The sequence below is a fragment of the Chrysemys picta genome, chromosome 10 (genome assembly GCF_011386835.1).
Source record: "Chrysemys picta bellii isolate R12L10 chromosome 10, ASM1138683v2, whole genome shotgun sequence".
Classification (NCBI taxonomy): domain Eukaryota; kingdom Metazoa; phylum Chordata; order Testudines; family Emydidae; genus Chrysemys; species Chrysemys picta.
Window position 1 is genome coordinate 77,308,025 of NC_088800.1, and position 18,904 is coordinate 77,326,928.

The 18,904-nt window shown below is 48.0% G+C and overlaps 2 long non-coding RNA genes across 2 annotated transcripts; one reads left to right on the plus strand and one right to left on the minus strand.

Annotated features, from left to right (window-relative positions):
- Nucleotides 1-2,399: 2,399 nt before the first annotated feature.
- Nucleotides 2,400-6,993, minus strand: LOC112059061 (uncharacterized). The gene is made up of 3 exons (XR_002888272.3): nt 6,596-6,993; nt 5,664-5,811; nt 2,400-5,500 (listed from the first exon to the last, which is right to left on the minus strand). It is a non-coding gene; the product is annotated as an uncharacterized LOC112059061 (long non-coding RNA).
- Nucleotides 5,069-16,368, plus strand: LOC103305851 (uncharacterized). Its single transcript, XR_508320.4, has 3 exons — nt 5,069-5,148; nt 14,828-14,931; nt 15,059-16,368. It is a non-coding gene; the product is annotated as an uncharacterized LOC103305851 (long non-coding RNA).
- The last annotated feature ends 2,536 nt before the right edge of the window (nt 16,369-18,904 follow it).

Consider the following 18,904-nt stretch of genomic DNA (forward strand, 5'->3'; position numbering starts at 1 on the left):
CAAGCATGTCAGAAATGCCTGACCAGATACAGTGGAACTTTGTAAAGAGTGAAATTCATGCCTGTGCAAAAGGCAAACACAATTTAGGCCTGAGAATCACTCAACAAGGGCCTAGGTCAGGGGTAGGCAACCTATGGCACGGATGCCGAAGGCGGCACTCGAGCTGATTTTCAGTGGCACTCACACTGCCCAGGTCCTGGCCACCGGTCCGGGGGGCTCTGCATTTTAATTTAATTTTTAATGAAGCTTCTTAAACATTTAAAAAACCTTATTTACTTTACATACAACAACAGTTTAGTTATATATTATAGACTTATAGCAAGAGACCTTCTAAAAATGTTAAAATGTATTACTGGCACGTGAAACCTTAAATGAGAGTGAATAAATGAAGACTCGGCACCCCACTTCTGAAAGGTTGCCGACCCCTGGCCTAGGTCATACACAAGCCTTGGTTTAGCTTCTGTGCAGGAGTGAATTTCACCTGGACTCCAAAGCCATTCACTCCCTCACCCAAAATAACTTCACTGTAAGCAGAGGGGCATCGGATCTAGGGTTGCAATTAGTATATTGCGATGCACTGACAAATGAGGACTTTTGTTCTACTTCAAGTACTCCTGTTCTTTTTGCGGATACAGACTAACACGGCTGCTACTCTGAAACTCACCTTCTCCATGTGCTCTCCAAATGAGTCCCCTTGTATATAAAAATACTCATGTCCTGGAAATGTTCAGATTCTGTAACCATAAGCTGCAGGCTGTTATTGCAATGGGCGTGGGAGCAATGGGCGTGGGAGAGTCAAAACTGTATTTATAAGTGGGTGTGGACATTTCTCCAGCCATGGCCTTACAGGCTGGGTGTGTTTTTCTTGACTGAAACCGAGCCAGCGTTAGCAGCCAAACATTAAACCAAACACCTCCATAGTAGGTGGCTGCAGAGTCCACGATCAGGTTTTTCTTGCAGGGACTTAGGTATTGCTGCAAGTCCTAGTTTTATAGAGATTGTAGCCAGTCCCTGGCTCAGAACGCTGAAGCTGAAATCATATTGGAGTCAGACCTCAGTCTCTCCTCTTCTCCATAAGACTCGTCTTTCTCTTCTTGCATCCTTTTTTTGTATTCTCCCAACTTGCATCAAGTTGTAATAGCCATCACCATCGCATGTAGCTGGACAAAGAATACATTATACAGTGGGCCAATATCATCCCTGGTGTAACTCCACTGATACCTTCAGATCAGAGTATCAATCTCTCCTCGGTATTCATTTTACATTGTCTGCACATTTAGGCTCTCCCTCTGCTGTAGAAACTAGGGTCATAATGGCCTAGGTTGTTACACAGTAAAACACCTTGCAGCATTGATGAGATGGAACCCAGCCATGTTGCTGATCCATACTGCAGCCTTGCACTTAGCAGGGATACATCATGGATTAGACATGTATCTTCGCATACAGTTTAGGCCTCTCATATTGCACCACCTTACCATTGCTGACCATGTTGAACTGCGTTCCCCCAGCACAGCAGTTTCTAATGTAGACATGACTTCAGTATCTGAGAGAGTGAATTTATATGAAGATGATGCTGAGCTTCAGTCCTCAGCAAGTGTGAATATGAATTCAAGCAGTTTCCAAATGGTGTCCCAGTTTCTATTTATTACATAGGTGTTTTTTTTTCTCTTGGGGAAGGGCCATTAAGTTTGCCTACAATTCTGAACTTTCAGAAAGTTTGCCTTTTTTTATATACAGGATTTTAGTTCAGCTTGTAGCAATACAGCCCAGCTGCAAAGTTTGCCTCTGAGCTGGGATGTTCATCTCTAATTTTGTCTCAGTTGTAGATGCTGAAAGTGTTGGCTTCTTTCTACAAGAGACATTTAAAGACTTAAGACTTCTGGAAGGACAGGGACTGGGAGAGAATTTCCAGCATAGAGCAGTTTCCAAATGTAATTTCTCTATTGATCCAGTTTGGTTAAAATAGTGTCGATTGTTTGATGATGTTATCCTCTGCCTGGAGGAACAAATGGACATTCACTTGTTTTTTAAACACTGAGTGTCACAGTTGTAGCCAACTGCACCTTTATTTCCCCTCAGAGGTCCAGCAAAGGGCCCAGTATTGGAAGATAGGATTCTAGGCTAGATGAAGCATTGGTCTGACAAAGTATGGCCTTAATTATGTCCTTAAGAGCATCACCCACTGTAGGCTTCCGGTTTCCCAGCCATTGGGTGGAGGCCTGTGTCTCTCTCCCTTCTGACCAGGGTATTTCCAGGTTGAACAAGTCCCTGCCGTCACTGTGTAATTCCCAGCAAAAGACAATCTGCCTAAGCGGGCCTGCTTCTCCTCTCCCCTCAGAGAGGGTACACAGGATAATTGCCCCAGTTATAAGTTACCACACAGTTCTTTACAAGCAAGTCTATTTAATTCTTAAGATAAAAGTACTACAGAGAAAACATATTAGAAACAATAAAAGAACCTACATGCATGCGAATAAGCTTAGTAGAGATCATCCCTCTCCAACAAGGGCTCTGGCAGGAGCAGCCCTTCAAAATGTCCCTCTTCCCCCACAGGGATTTCCCCTGTGTTTTCAAGTTCATCACACTTTTTGCTCAAAATGAGAACCCAGTCTTAAGGGGCCTTCATAGGCCAAAGTCTTTCCAACCCTTCCCTAAGGATTGGGGCCCTCTGTCGACCAGAGGACCTGGCTGCATAAGAACAAAAGCCCTGCCTCAATTCCCCACCAGGTTCTTTATCCCAGCATCCTTTCTTTGTCTGCTAGCCTCTAGAGAATCCAGTTTGAACCTTTGAAGAGATGTTGAATTAGGTAATCAGCCAGACAATGGGCCCACTCCCCAGGGTGAAGCTTCAAAGAGCTGATCAGTGGAGGAAGTTCATTAGCATAACCCTCCTCCTCCCAGCGAGGTAGCATACAGTCTCACCATAACGCATGAACAATTGCATTTTTAATACAATGGACCCCAAAATACTTCAGCTTAATTCAATGAGGTTTGTCTAGGATATTGCTGGGAAATTGCCATCTGTCAACACTGAACTTCAAGGATTTCTTGCAGGAGTTTCTTTTGACAAAGCTGGAATCAGTCTCTATCATTACAATGCTGACTGCTTGATGCTGCCCAGGACCTCGTTTGGTGACTTTGCGGCTTTATTTCTCTCTCTGAATAAGCAGAGCCCTAGAAAAGGGGGAAACCCAGAGAGTTTTGGATTCCGGGCAGCCTTTCTGACACACAAAATAAATCTCGAGGTACTCTGCTTCTGCAGCTCACTGGTGCAGCAGCAGCAGTTCGACTGCATTGTGCTGAGGTCAGAGCTGGAAGCATTGTCCTTCTAAGCCTTTTTTAGAAGTATCCACAAAGATTAACCCTCAGGCTGAAATTTTTTCCTGCGTGGTCTAAACCCAAAGAAAATATTTTCCCCAGGAAGATCAGCAACAGTCAGTTTGGGGTGGCAGAGGGAGTATGGAGAGGAAAATGAGGGCTTCATTCATACTTTAAACAAATATTTGGCTGCTTTTTTGCACCCAGGACACTTCTGATTTCAGTGGAAAATGAAGAGACTCTGCACCTCCCATAACTCAAGAACCAGGGGTTACCCAGTGAAATTACTGGGCAGCAGGTTTTAAATAAACAACAGGAAATACTTCTTCACACAATGCACAATCAACCTGTGGAACTTGTTGCCGGGGATGTTGTGAGGGCCAGAACTAAAACTGGGTTCAAAAAAGAATTAAGTTCACAGAGGATAGATCCATCTGTGGCTATTAGCCAAGATGGTCAGGGACATAACCCCATGCTATGGGTGTCACTACCAGGGCAGGCTCTAACTTTTTTGCTGCCCCAAGCAAAAAAAAAGAGCACCGTCGCGCCATAACACCCCCTCCCAGTGCTACCCCGCCCCGCCAAAACACCCCCTTCCCAGCGCCGCGCTGCCAAAACCTCCCCGCCGAGCACCATGCCGCCGAACTCCCCCACCGCACCACCGAAACCCCCCCGCTGAGCGCCATGCCACTGAACCCCCCCCGCTGAGTGCCGCACCGCCGAACCCCCCAGCCGAGTGCCACGCCACCAACACAAAAATAACTCCTCCCCCAGGGCCACCTGACCGAAACAAAAACAGCAACAACAAAAAAAACCTCGAATGGCCACCCCGCCGAACCAAAAAAAAACAAAAAACACCTGAGCGCCCCCCGCCCCTCCCAAGATTGGCCGCCCCTTACAAGGTGCTGCCCCAAGCACATGCTTGGTCAGCTGGTGCCTGGAGCCAGCCCTCCTCACTAAACCTCTGACTGCCAGAAGCTGGTACTGGCCAAGGGGATGGATCGCTCGAAATTGTTCTGTTCTGTTCTGTTCATTCTCTCTGAAGCATCTGGAACTGACCACTGTTGGGAGACAGGATACTGGGTTAGATGGACCATTTGTCTGACCAAGTGTGGCCATTCTTATGTTCTTAAACATGTCTCAGTGATTAAAACATGGCTAGTAAAATCTGTATCGTGGGTTCAGTGCTCCTAGCTCGAGGTGACCTTAGGCCAGTGTTCTCAAACTTTTGTACTGGTGACCCCTTTCATATAGAAAGCCTCTGAGTGTATAACCTTTATAAATTAAAAACACTTGTTTACATATTTAACAGCATTATAAATGCTGGAGGCAAAGCGGGGCTTGGGGTGGAGGCTGACCCCACATGTAAGAACCTTGTGACCCCCTGAGGGGTCCCGACCCCCAGTTTGAGAACCCCTGCCATAGGCAAATCAGCTCCTTGTAGGGCCAGACTTGTAGTTTTGGTTGATGGTCATTCACTCCTGTTGTTTTAAATGCAAGAAACTGTTTCGATGCAAACGGTTGGTGTGGAACTTTCACACACACTGGTTATGGTTCCCGTGGTAACTGTAACTGCTACACTGCACCTAACTTTTATTCCTTACCATATATAACTTTAGAGAACACCAGGCAAGGGGCCTGAATAGAGTTGCGGTGGCTAACTTTGACTTTCGTGAGTTTTCCGTGTGTAACCTTTCATCCATAAAGTCACAGTGAGGTGATCTTTTTTATTCTTTGTGCCTCTGAAAAAAAATAATGAAAAACAAATGAACCTTCACTTTACCCTGGGCTAAGAATTGAGAACACGTCAGCACATGTGGGTTTTACTAGGTGAGTCTGCAAAGTTCAGTCCTGGGATGAGAGCCCCCTAGCAACTTTAACTCGGTCATCTGAAATTGTTGCTTTAAGAGAGACAGATAAGGAGGCAGTCTTCCTAACAGTAACATAGTTTCCTTATCACTATGAAGCAAGGTCTTATCAGGAACTCAGCTTGGAAAGATGTTGCAAGTAACTCCTCTGAAATATACACAGACATACATTGTCTGTTATCCTCTGCTCTCCTTCGGCTGGCACTATGGAAAATGCTAGCAATCAATGAGTTAACTGGCAGCCTGTTGACTTTTAAAGGTTCTGTTCCGCTGAATAACATTTCTCATCCTCATCCTCGTCTGGGAGATGTTCCCTGTAAATAGAGAGAATTCTTGTAACATGCTAAGTGAAAAAATGAAGTGAGAGGAAATTTGAGTCATCTTCCTGTGCTGTTTAACTGGCAGTTTATGACTAATAAACCCCCCATTGGTGTTTGTGTATTGGAATCACACTCATCTACCCTTTTCTGAGCATACCAAGCATGACGAAGGTGGCTGTCTTTCAGCGGCCAGGACATATGATTAAGGAAGTAGGAGCCTGGGGTTCTGTTCCTAGCGCTACCATTGGCTCATGCTCCGATCTTCAGCAAAGTCACTTAACCTCTTGTTGCTTCCGTTTCCTCAGCTGTAAAAACAGTTGGAGATCTAAAATGAAAATGCCTCATTGCAAGGTGAACTCCGATGAGAAGTTGACAGGTCTCTTGAAACACCAATGAGCACAATCTCTCCAGGATAAAAGAGGCAGAAAGACTGGATTAGATTAATGCCATGTACCCATAGGGTAACCAGATGTCCTGATTTTATAGGGACAGTCCCGATTTTGGGGTCTTTTTCTTATATAGGCTCCTATTAACCCCCACCCCCATCCCGATTTTTCACACTTGCTGTCTGGTCACCCTATGTACCCTGCTACCACTTAATATGATGTTGGAGCTGGTAAAGTAGGGAGTGAGGGTGGGGATGGGGTCTGTGTTGGAGAGAGAAGTAGGAGAAAAGTTATATGAAGATGTGGTAAATTCACAGTAGCCCTAATGGTGTCAAGAGGGAGAATAAAAGAGGGATTATTTAAAACTCAGGAGCATGAAATAATTTCATGGCAGCTCTTCGTGGGCAGTGTTCCCCTCCTGTGTCTCATTTGCCCAGTTAAAATAATATTATATCATGACTTCAGGGCGAAGTTTTGGCTGAGCAAGGACAGCAGCATCCAGTCCAATGATACTGTGCACTTTCAAAGTCCCATGCAAACCCAAATTGTGAAAATGTTCCAAGTCTCTCTCTTTTCCTTTAAAACGCCTGTGTTAACATGCAGAGCTGGCTGGCCACTTCCCAGCAGTATACTCTAGGAAGACACCCAATATCTATTGCTTCACCAGGCACAAATGCACACCCCTCTGCTCTTGAAAACTCACCTGAGTTGTGGTCCAGGCCCTTCAGAGACAGAATGACAGAAGCAGCAGCACTGAGGGAGGAAACTGTAGTTCAAGCAGGAATCATTTAGCGAAAGTTCTATGTCCTGTGTTATGCAGGAGATCAAACAGGATGATCACAGCGGTCCTTTTCTGGCCTCTGAACCTATGAGCATTCTATGTACCACCATCCATCACAGCATCTCCTCGTGGCAAACAAGCTAGACCCAAAGCGCTGAACCGGGCAGAGTTACTGCAGGAAACGTGCCCAGAGGAAAGTTCTGCATCTTTGCTCTCCACCACTGTCAATGATGTGGACCACCAGAGGGCAGAATTGTCTCAGAAACCAAGCAAGCCAGAGCCGCCCCCATCCCCCTTACCATTTCCTCTAGTCTGCCTGGCTGCTGTCACTTTCCTGTGCCTGTCTGATTGTTCTCTGCTGAGCTCCCTGTTCTGTCTGAGCTGTGTCTTTGGCCTTTGTGTGTTTCACTGAGTTGATGTTTAGCCGTAAGGAAGATGGTGGGCTGAGGACATTGTCAGGTTTGCAATGTGTAATGCATCTCAGTCCCCTAGGCAGGTGCTTGTACCTCTTAGTGAAGGGGAGAGCAGGGGTGAGAACTCCCTCCCCATGCATGTGTTGGGGTGGGAGTTCCAGGCAATGCTGTATTGGCCAACGGGATTCTTGTGAAATTATTCGCTTCTTCCCCCCAGCTCTAAGGGACATTGGCTTTGTTTTCTTTTAATTTAACTTCCCTGATAGCAGCCTGGCCTAAAGGAATGAGTGCAGGGCCTGAGCTGTGGTCCTGGTTCTGCCCCGACTCACTCAGCCACATGGCCTCTCTGAGCCTCAGTATGCCCATCTGTGAAATGGATAGCACTACCCCCTGTAATCCTCTCAGGTAGGGTTGAATGGCTTCCAGTCATGCAGCATGGATTGGGGAGTAAGCGATTCCAGAATCTCCTGCATCCCTGACAAACCTGTGAGGATACTTTACCCCTAATTTCATCCTATTCTCAAGTCTACTGTCCAACCCCCATCCCCACTTGCCCCTTGCACTACTGTCACTTGTTATTACAGCTGGCCAGCAGCAGGGCAGCCCCGTGGCCCACAGTTACCTCCATGGATACTACCAGGAGAGTAGCGGTATTCTGGTGAATAGAATAGGTGGCAATGGGAGTCAGGAGACCTGGCCATTGTCCTCACTGCCACTGACCTTGCTTGTGCCTCAGTTTCCCCATCTGTAAAATGGAGATAAAGTACTCTGAGACGTCCAATAAAGGGGCTCTATAAATGCAAAGAATCATTATTACGTGAACACGCTTGGGGAACGTGGCACGTTCAGGGTTAAAGAAAACAGCCTGCAGGATGAAATTTCCATTGGTTTGTTCCAGTTCTCTCCAGCCAGGCTATGAGGGGAAATGCTTTATGCGATGTTTTATGGCCAAGGGAGGGAGCGCTTTTGTCAGGGAAGGGAAGCCAGAAATGATTGAGGACGTATTAAAAGCTGAAACTGCCAGATCCACCAATCACACCAAGGGGCTGATTCCAGTGGAAAAAGAAAACAGCAAACGCAGGGAGGGGAAAAACAATGGCAAAGAGCTGAGATGGGGGTGCTTCACTTCTTTCAATTTGGGTAACAGGGCTACCCCTTCCCCAGCAGCAGCTATGGACTCCATACCCGGCAAAGGCAGCCTGTGTTAAGCCAGCCCATGCACCCTCAGCACTTTCTTTTCCCTAAAGATCAGGCCCCACTGACTTCAAAATGGGCAATATTTCCATTGACTTCGATGGGGCCAGGATTTGCCCCAGGAGTGCAAGTATGTGAAAGGTTAGAGGATGGAGGGAATTATTTAGGGTGCTCCAAATGAGACCATAGTGACAGGGTGCTATGCACATACCCAGGGAGGACTAGCGGATAGGTACTCCGCGGGGTTTTATGCAGCCTGTTGCAGAAGCCATGTGGAGTTCCTGATTGAGCGCCCGGGGCTGTCGGTCAGTTTCAGAACTTCCAGCCAGATTTGGGTTAACATAGTGTATAAGGAAAGCTGAACGGTCACAGTGAATTACTGTCCCCTCCATGCTAGGGCCTTGGGGTTACTCTATGTTACTGTCAACCATAGTATAAGGAACATGGATTCATTTTGCTAAGGAAACTTGAATGAAGGTTATAGTCTTTTCTTCCACATAATCAGTGAAATTAAGACTAGAGCCCTGACATCTGTCTTCCTTGACGTAGGCCTAAAGCATCCGAGTTGCGGGGTAGCTGCTAACCTTTGGGTCACTGCAGTGAAAATGGAACTTACAGGAGATCAATGACATTCCAAGTGAATAAATCACACAGTCTCCAAAATGTCCTCGTAACACAAAATCAAAACACTCTCTGCATTGGCAGAATTACGGACGCCCCTGGGCCATGTGCACACACCGAAGATGCACTTAAATCAACACAAAACCATTGTGGGGGGACACAAAGCTGGGTTTAAAATCGATTCTCTTGGGTGAGCTTGTGCCTGTAAATTTGCCAGCAGAACTAAGTGAAACAGCTGGGAGCTAGGTTTAAATCAAATTCAAAATGTCCACACTGGAGTTTGCACTGGTTTAACTAAACATGTTTCAAATTGCACCTTTTAATTACACCTCATCAGACCCACCGCCCTCCTCACTCAAACAAAACAACACATCACCGTGCCCATGACCCCCAGGGGTACACAAATTCCACCACCACTACCAAGACATCTGGCCATCACTTCTATGATTTTCAGCCCCGTCCCCAGCATAATGCAACCACCCTGCCACATTCCCACTAAACCCAAGATGCGGTAGCATCAATGCACCTTTTGACTCATCTCAGACAGGCATATGGAGTAAGACTTGAAAACTAATGGCCTGATCTAAGGCCTACTGAAATCAATGAGAGTCTTTCCACTGACTTCGGTGGGCTTAGGATTAAGCCCTTCCTGAGCGTCACACCATCACTACTAAATCATTGTCATCCCACATCCACTTCCACCGCCACCAACTGCTTATCCTAGGGATGAATCAGTCCTTTTGAGTGTACATGTGTGAACGACAGTGTCACATGGACGTGCGGCTGCCTCTATATTATTATTGTATGGTCATAGACCAGGACTCCATTGTGTTAGGTGCTGTACAAAAGGATTGTCACTGTCCCAAAGAGCTTGTGTGTATATAATTGGGTGGGGCAGGCTGATTTTTGTGGTTGTGTACGTTATGTCTCTCATGTCTGTGTGTGTAGCTCTAAGGCTTTGACTACACTAGCACTTTTGTCGGTAAAACTTTTGTCGGCCAGGGATGTGAAAAAACCACACCCCCGACGGACATAAGTTTCACCGACAAAAGAGCTGGCGTGGACAGCGCTACGTCGGCAGGGGAGGTTCTCCTGCCAACATAGCTAACACCGCTCGTTGGGGGTGGTTTAATTATACCAGCAGGAGAGCTCTCTCCCAGCGGCAAAGAGCAACTCCAAAGCAGTTTAGCTGTGCCGCAGTAAGGTTTGTAGGGCAGACATAGCCTCAATCTGTGCTTGTGCTTGTGCTTGATGGAGTGAATGCCTGTGTGTTTGACGGGCGAAGATGTCTTAGGCTGTGTCTACACTACGCACAGACGTGCCACTAAAAGGTGTGCAGTGTAGCCGCTCTTTGTGAGCGGGAGATAGCCCTCCCACTGACAAAAAAATGCCACCCCCAACAAGCAGCTTTTTGTCGGTCTCCGATACTGGCTGCTTGTACGAAGACCATGGTCAAGACTTCCTCCAATACCTCTGGGGTGGGGGAGAGGGAACTGGGAATCACTGCACAACAGATTCCTCACCCCTGGACTGCCAGAAACGGACTGCAGTGCTCCATGAAAAAATGAGGTGATGTTGCCAGATCTGTTTGTCCCCGCTGTGTTTCCAACCTCGAATAACCTCCATGAGTTACAATCATTCAGGAAAGAAAGCTTGTCTTGCACAGAACTGCTGCACTACTGTCCTCTCATGCTCATCACATGGATTCAATGTAGCCAGCCTCTGCCATGATCCCAAATTCCATAGCCCGGGGATGCAGCCGTGAGAGCACAACATACAGAGATAGACGCGAGGGGAATGCAGTCAGGGATCTATAGCAGGCATGGAGGTAGTCAAAGGTAGCAGAAAGCAGCACTTTGCTGTCTGGCCTCCATCTTGTACCTGCAGTTTATGGTCCAGTGTTGTGTCTGCAGTCGGTACCAACAGTTTAGGTCAACATAACTCATTCACAGGAGCAATTAAGTACTAAGGCAGGTAGGAAAGGGGCGGTTTGGAAGGGGCAGAAGCCTGAGGGATGTGCCCTGCCCTCTGATGGGCTTTCAATAAAGTGTTTTATTCCTGGCTTTTGGAATCCAGCCTGCCGATCCCTTTCCTGCCATTAGAGATGTCCGGCTTGAGTTCTGGCTCATTAAGAAAGCAGCAGGAGGATGGCTGTGAGCCTGCCCCACTAGTCACTGAGACCCAAACCAATTAAAATGCTTCCCATCTCATTCCTGCATTTGACAGCCAGCTCTGCCCCAACCCCCTCCCTCCTTACATCTGAGCAGGTGAAAATAAAACCTGGGCAGCAGAGACTGAAAAGACACCAGTGCTAGCATCAGAACAAGAGAGCTTCTGCCCTCCAGACTCCGGCACCCACTGCTTTTGGGTAAGGAGAGGCATAGCACTGGCTTAGTAAGTGGTAACAAAATGCTTCCACGACCACATTATTACCAGTCAGGGTGACCAAGATGACAGAGCAAAGTGCAGACCTCAGTGTTTGACTAGCTACTCTAGGAAAACGGACCCATGTCTGACAACAAGTGTTAACCAGGACTCCAGTGCTCCCTCAACTGGAGTAGAAAATGGGTTAGTTGCTAATGCAGAATTGGCCAAAGTATTTGAAGGACCCATTACAGAGGGTTTGAAACCCTGTTTTGAAACAGGAATAGATTAAAGCACACTAGGGAACTCTTAGTGTACGGCAGCAGGGTCCACCCAGATAGACACTTAGAGCATGGCAAGCTAGTGCGGGGTAGGTTTACCTCCCAGCTTGCCGCAAACTAAGTGTTCATGTAGACAAGCCCTAAGGTAAATTCTGCATCAGTTTGAGAAAATAAGCTACTAAGGATAACATTTTCAAAAGAGCCTAAGACCTATTTTCAAAAGAGACTTAGGGCAAAATTTTCAAAAGCACATAGGCCCAGATTTTAAAAGGTATTTAGGCATTACGGCGCTCAGTACTGCAACACCTAATTGATTTAGGAGCCTAAGTCTCCTTTTAATACCATTGACTGTCTATTGGATTTAGGCTCCTAAATGTCTCTAACCCTCTTGAAAATTATATTTAGGCTTCTAAATCAGTTAGGAATTTCAATGCTGAGCACAGAAATGCCTAAATACCTTAATACCTTTACAAATCTGGGCATTAGGAGCTAATTGAAAACCATAGGCTCCTATGTTCCTAAGTCACTTTTGAAAATGGGACTTATACTTCTAAGGTGCTTAGTTGCTTTTAAAAATTTTTCCTTCAGTACCCTAAGTCCCATTGATGTTCTGTAAGACTTACGTTTTTTAGGCTCTAGATTTTCAAAGGTATTTAGGTGTCAGAATAGCAGATAGGTGCATAGCAGGATTTTCAAAGAAACACCTGAGCTGGTTAAGCACTATTGAAAATCTCACTGGGTGTCTGCTTCTTCAGCTGTCTATATACCTTTGAAAATCTGGCCCCTGAAGTGCCTATGATACATTTGAAAATGGGCCTTAGGCTCCTAAGTGACTTTGGCACTTTTGAAAATTTGACCGTATCAGACTGAGAGGCCAGCCCTGAACTTCAGTATAGAATTGGGTGAAAGAGAGTTTTAGATGTTTTAAAGACCTTATGTGTTTGATTTCATTGACTCACTTGGTAGGGACATATAAGAAAGGAAGACCAAAGAATTCCGAAGCGTGTGTACCAAGGAATGCCACTACATGGCCCGTGATCATGTGGCCACCAAAAGCTGTAATAACAAGAGAAGATTGCCAGTGATGAATAGAAACTTAATATACAATCAGACCATCTTAAGCTCCTTGCCAGAGATCAGTACAGGTGGAGCTTGATTTGCAAGGAGGTCATGTCCCTCCTGGATTTGCCAAAAAGGTGATGATCATTTTTCTTGAGTTCAGGAGCATTAGCTTGCTAATTTTAACCCCAGGTTCTTTTCACATCTACTTTTACTTTGGACAGTACTTTTCAAATCAGGACACTCAATTATTCCTGACTAAAGCGAAGAGGTGATTGCTTAAATCCTCCTTTGTCATAGAGTGTGGAATGGACTGATTGCTTCCTGATTGAAGCAGAAAGGGAGTTATAGTAACTTATTAACAATATATATTCAGGGCATATTTGACCTCTGTACACCTCACACTGACCAGGCAGCCAGTCCTATCAGCATATAAAGCAGCAACTTTAACATCATGATTCATTGATATTAAGGGCCTGGAATTTTCTGTGAATATGGAAGTGATTTTGAAACACAATTAACTACGTGTGCAATTGCTGCCTGACTATATGGTTGCCCCCGCGAGTTATGGAGGTAGCTGTCTGCATACAATCAATCACTCCGGTAGTCATCTGAGGGGTCAGAACCGCAGGCACAAAATGGGAAGCTGGGATGCGGGATCTCTCTAAAAAGCGGAGCCATTTATTGGTGGAGCAGGAAAGTGACTCTTGCTTCAAGGTTCCGAGGATTAGAGGAGAGAATGGATGTCACATCCACTGAATCTGAGGTCTGGTCTACGCTACAGACCTGTATCCGTACAGCTAGGTCACTCAGGGGGGTGAAAAATCCACACACCCCTGAGCGATGCAGTTATACCAACCTAACCCCCCAAGTAGACGGCGCTATGCGGGCGGGAGACTTCTTCCACTGACGTAGCTTCTTCCTCTCGGGAAGCTGGATTAACCACACCGACTGGAGAACTCTCTCCCATCGGCTTAGAGTGTCTTCATTAAAACACTACAGCTGCATTGGAAAGAATTAAGTGGAGGTTCTAAGGTATTAGGCGATTTATAAACAGCTAAGCAAGGGAAATAGATGAATGGGGAGATAGGAGTCTGAACTTTTAGAAACTCTGATTCAAAGTAGCAGCTATACACTGTACAAATCTTGCGGCTGACAATTGGACAGGAGAGGGATGCTGTCGCCTGTTCATGCTGCAGGAATGTCTTACATGCCTAATAAACTCATAATTCAGTCAGGGAAAGTTACCTTTATATGCCAGCCAGTAACTCGGAGGAAATAACCTTGGATTTGTAACCCTCTACTGGTGCTGCATTAATTATTTTTCTTCCTTTATCGAGAAGGATCAGCTTCGGCATGTGGAAAGAGGAGATTTCCAGGGTCAGCGAGTTTAATATTTTGCACTTCTAGATAGAATGATACTCAGAATAGAAGGAAGATGTTTGTCCTCCATGAAGGACTGTGTGAAAAGCATAAATGCATAGGATCTGAGTCTCCTCTTGCTGGGATAAATCAGGACAAGCTCCACTGTGGGAAATGAAGTTACACTGGTGTAAAATTGGTGCCGGGAGGGTGGAGGGGGGTGGGAGGAGGACCAGGCCCCTGGAGGCAAAGTTACACTTGATATACAAAGGGGTTATACATATTCTGTCAATCTGATGATAGTTTAGGGCTGGACCCTCAGCTGCTCCAGAGCTCCTCAGGGAGGCAACATGTGCTGGCAACTTGTACCTGCCCCCAAGGGCCATTCAGAGAGCTGGCGATCACTCCAGCTCCTCTCCCATCTCTGGAATTCCCATCCTTTCCTGTGCCCTCTGGCATTCACATTTCATAGACCCGGGTGAGCCTGCTCGGGATTCCTCCACAGTTGCCACCTTTCCATCCCCCTTTCCCTGCCAGAGAGGTGCAAAGGGGCTGGAGTCAAGATCAGAATCTGGCCCGGTAAGTCTTTTCTTAGAGGTCTGATTCTGTCAGGTGCTGAGTGCCTCCAGCTCCCCAGTGAAATGAATGGGAGTTGAAGCCATTGAGCATCTTGCAGAAGGCTCTCAACACCTCACAAGGTTGGGCCCTAGGAGCACAGAGAATAGCCAGAGGAGGTCTGGGTTCTGACCCTGCACTTGGTGATGCTGCTGTGGGCTGCGTAGATGCCTGGATTTACTTAATTATTTTTCTTCTTCTTCTTCTTCTTCTTCTTCTGCTTCTCCCTCTTTTACTTTGCTTAGTGACTTTGTGCAGTGCAAACACCTCATAAATAGGCAGAGTATATCAAAATGATGCTTAATTCTCTTATCACACTTATCGGAGAATGCCACTGGGACACACTGAGGTAATTGTCTTTGCCTCCCCTCTTGCTTTTCCTCTTTAATTTGATCCTTATGTTTGCCTCAGAACAGCAGGCATTAATGGATGGCAGTTTCAATGTGTTTATCTTTTCTTACTGTTTTATTTAATAGATATGGATTGCTTGAATGCTTTGTTTAATGGATCCATGGACAAGAGACCAGAGGAGATCTCATCTCTGTAATTTAAAGAAGTGGCAATAAAAGGAGAGAGAAAAAAGAAAGGAAACGGTGAACAGCAATGCTTTCAAATATATGTGAATAACCATCCATTAATAAAAGCCCTGATCCTGCAGTGGGATCTGCATGGCCCAATCCACCCTTTGCCAGGTTGAGGCTTTTGATTGTAATCCCTTCAGGCTGGGAACCATACGTCTTTGATATCTCTGTAAAGCCCCTTTCAAAGTGCTACATAAGGACTAACTCATGGCCTAGCGGCATAAGGGAGTGGAAGGCGTCCCTCACTCCTTTGCATTGGCTACCTGTGCCAGGTTGCAGCATGAGGAAGACAGCAAGTAATTCAGAGCCACTACGCCCTTCCCTACTGGGCAGGTGGATGATGGGGAAGGGACAGGATCTGGGCTCTGCCCCTGCTCCCCAGTGCACTGGCTAGCATCTCACTCTGCTCCAGGGGCAGCACAGGAAGCACTGCCCTTTGCCAGGGCTGGTGGTAAAACGACCATTCCAGCCTAATGCTCATTATTAATAATCGTTAACAGCCCCACCCTCAGCTGCATATGCAGGAATGGGAGAAAATCACAAGCATGCAAAAAAACCCTGTATTCCACCACTCTGTGGCCTTGCCTCCACTTCTGCTCTAATCTGCATGTTTTCAGCTTTAATTTTTTTAAACATTGCATTTATATCATATGAAGATGCAGCTGTCACATTATGCTGCTGACCTGCTAATCCAGCCTAAGAGAAAAGTTCTCCTATCCAAACAAGAGCTTCCTATGGGATGGAATATTCACCCCAGTGCGTAGACCTGGCACTAGCCCTCTGCAGGTGAATTTCCCTCAGCCATCTTGTTCTTAGAGTGGCTGCAGCTACTAACAGAGGAGAGGCACACACTGTGCTCTCTCCTGGATGCGTTACATTTGTTCTTTCTTGCTGCTAGTTTTCCTTAATCTGCAATCAGTCATTTTAGACTCATAGTGCATGTTTGGGTCTCTGTGTCTGGAAACACAGCACCCACGGAACCAATTTAGTTGCAGAATTCTCTTGTACAGCAGAATGCCAAGATATTGAAATAAAGTTCTTAACTTTTCTCTCAGCTGAGGAAGGACTTGAGAAAACAATCTATCAGAACATACCCACTGGGGACAAAAGCCTCTTGATTGAACATGCTTGGGCTCATCAGCACATGCAGAAAATGGAGGGTTATAAATGAAACACTGTGGTTTTTCTCTTTCTCATTTCCTTTCTCTCCGTCTTACTGACAGAAATTTGCTGTCTTGAAGCAGGATATAGATCTCAGTCAGACAAAGAACTTCTGTTGTTTGATGTTACTTTCCTGTTATTAGGATTTTCCACCTGTCACTTCCTATAACAAACCCAATAAGGCCCAGCTCCTCAAAAGTATTTAGGTAACTAACTCCCAATGGTTCTAGGCCTGAGTGCCTATGGGTCGTTGTTTAAACTTTTTTGGTACATGATCAGTTTATCAGTTCTTCTTCGAGTGATTGTTCACGTCCATTACACATTAGGTGTACGCGCGCCGCGTGCACGGACGTCGGAAACTTTTTCCCTTAGCGGCTCCCGTCGGGCCGGCAGGGCCCCCTCCTTCCCGCCAGAACGGCGCCCCGCTCCAGGGTATATATATCCCTGCTGACCCGACCCCTCCAGTTCCTTCTTACCGTCCGTGGCGGCGTTGGAACAACTCTGTCTCTCCTCTGAGAGTGTCCCTTAGCATAGTCGTTAGTGTTATTTAGCAGTTATCAGTTAGTTTGTAGTAGTGTTGAGCCAGTAGTTAACAGCTCATTAGGGTACTTAAAGTTCCTGCTGTGGTTGTTTGTTCAACCCCGGCACCGGCCCTGGGCGGCGGGGCATGCCGCATGCCCAAGGCTTCAAGGCTTGTGCCACGTGCCGCAGGCCTATGCCATTGAGCGACCCCCACGCCTCGTGTCTCCGCTGCCTGGGGGAAGCTCACCAGAAAGAGAGACTTTCGCCTTAAGCAGCTGCTCATGGAGACGGCGTTACAGCCCTCCACTTCGGCGGCACCGTCTGCCTCCGTGCGGAGCGCCCCGGCATCGGTGCGGGAACCGGCGCCGGCGGGTCACCCGAAGCCCACGGCACCGACCCAACGGGGACATATATGACGCCGGTCGTCTTCGCCGGCAAAAGCGAAGGGCCAACCTAAGGCCCGAGGACGCTCCCCGCACAAGAGGGCGGCACCGGTGAAGACCTCGAGTGCCCCTAAGGCCTGTACGGCCCCAGCACAGACCCCGGTAGTGGCTCCGGTGCCGAAAGGCCCGTCGAGCCCCGGGATGGGCGCGTCGAGTGAGGATGAAGGGCTGGAGGAGCTCTTGGAACAGCCCTCCACTCTGGACACGTTTGAGGCAGCTAAGGACCTCATTGCATTGTCCGTCGAGGCCCCTACACGCGCTGAGGACGCTCCGCCGAAGCTGCCGCACAGAGGCAAGCCGGCGATGGTGCGCCCATCACAGTCGCCGTCTTGGCACCGTTCCAGGAACCGGTCCCGGTCGAGCTCCGCCTCGGTGGACTCCCGGTTGCCCTCGGCGCAGGAAGCACCGCAGCAGTCGGGCTTCAACAAGCGGTCGGCACCGACTCAGCAACCCAGCACGAGTCGGCACCGCGAAGTGTCGGCGGTACGTTACCTGATGCCGACCAGCCGTAGCCGTTCCCGGTCCCACGATCACCGGTACCGTTCCAGGTCCAGGTCGGCGAGGCGCTATTCCAGGTCCTGGTCGCGGAGGCGCTACTCCCCAAACCCGGACCGGCACCATCCTACGGCTCCGCCGTGGCCTTCCAGGTCACCATCCGTGGTCTCGGGGACTGACTCGGACCGGTACGGCGGGTATGCCCATAGGTCACAGGCCAGCAGGGACTACGGCCATTCCCAGTGGGGCCAACCGAGCCAATGGCCATTCTGGACACCCTGGGCCTACCACCAGCAAGGGCCCCCATCGAGGGCCTCGAGATCCGGGCCATCAGGGTACCGATCCCGCTCCCCGCGGCACCGCCCGCCATCGCATAAGGAGGCAACGGTCTCTAGACCACCGGAGCGGGAAGGAGTGGACTCGGCACCGAGTACGGTGCCGTCCCAGTCCCACACTGCGGGTCAGGCCCCAGAGGAGCAACTGGTCGATGCCGGGTTGCAGGACAATGAGGATGGGCAGAAGGCCCCGATCTCTTCCTCCTCGCCAGACGAGGCAGTAGCGGGCACAATGGTGTCCGGCCCTCCCCCGATTGACCATCGGGCGCACCAAGACCTGCTTCGCCGGGTAGCCCTCAATCTGGGCTTACAAGCGGAGGAGACCGTAGAACAGGAAGACCCCATGGTCGATATCCTGAGCCCGGAGGGCCCCTCCAGAGTCGCTCTCCCGATTATACGGACAGTACAGTCCAACTATAAGACGGTGTGGCAAACGCCGGCCTCCAGTGCACCGACTGCAAGAGGCGTGGAGAGGAAATACTTCGCCCCATCTAGAGGGTTTGACTTCCTCTTTTTACACCCGTCCCCTTGTTCGCTGGTGGTCTCGGCGGTCAACGAGAGAGAGCGTCATGGCCAGCAAGCTCCTGCCCCCAAGGGCAAGGAAGCTAAGCGATTGGACTTGTTCGGGAGGAAAGTCTATTCATCTGGGGGCCTTCAACTGAGGATCGCCAATCAGCAGGCGATTCTAAACAGGCACAATTTTAACTCTTGGGCATCAGTCGCCAAGTTTAAGGACTCCCTCCCACCTGACGCGCATCAGGAGTTCACGGCCCTGGTGGACGAGG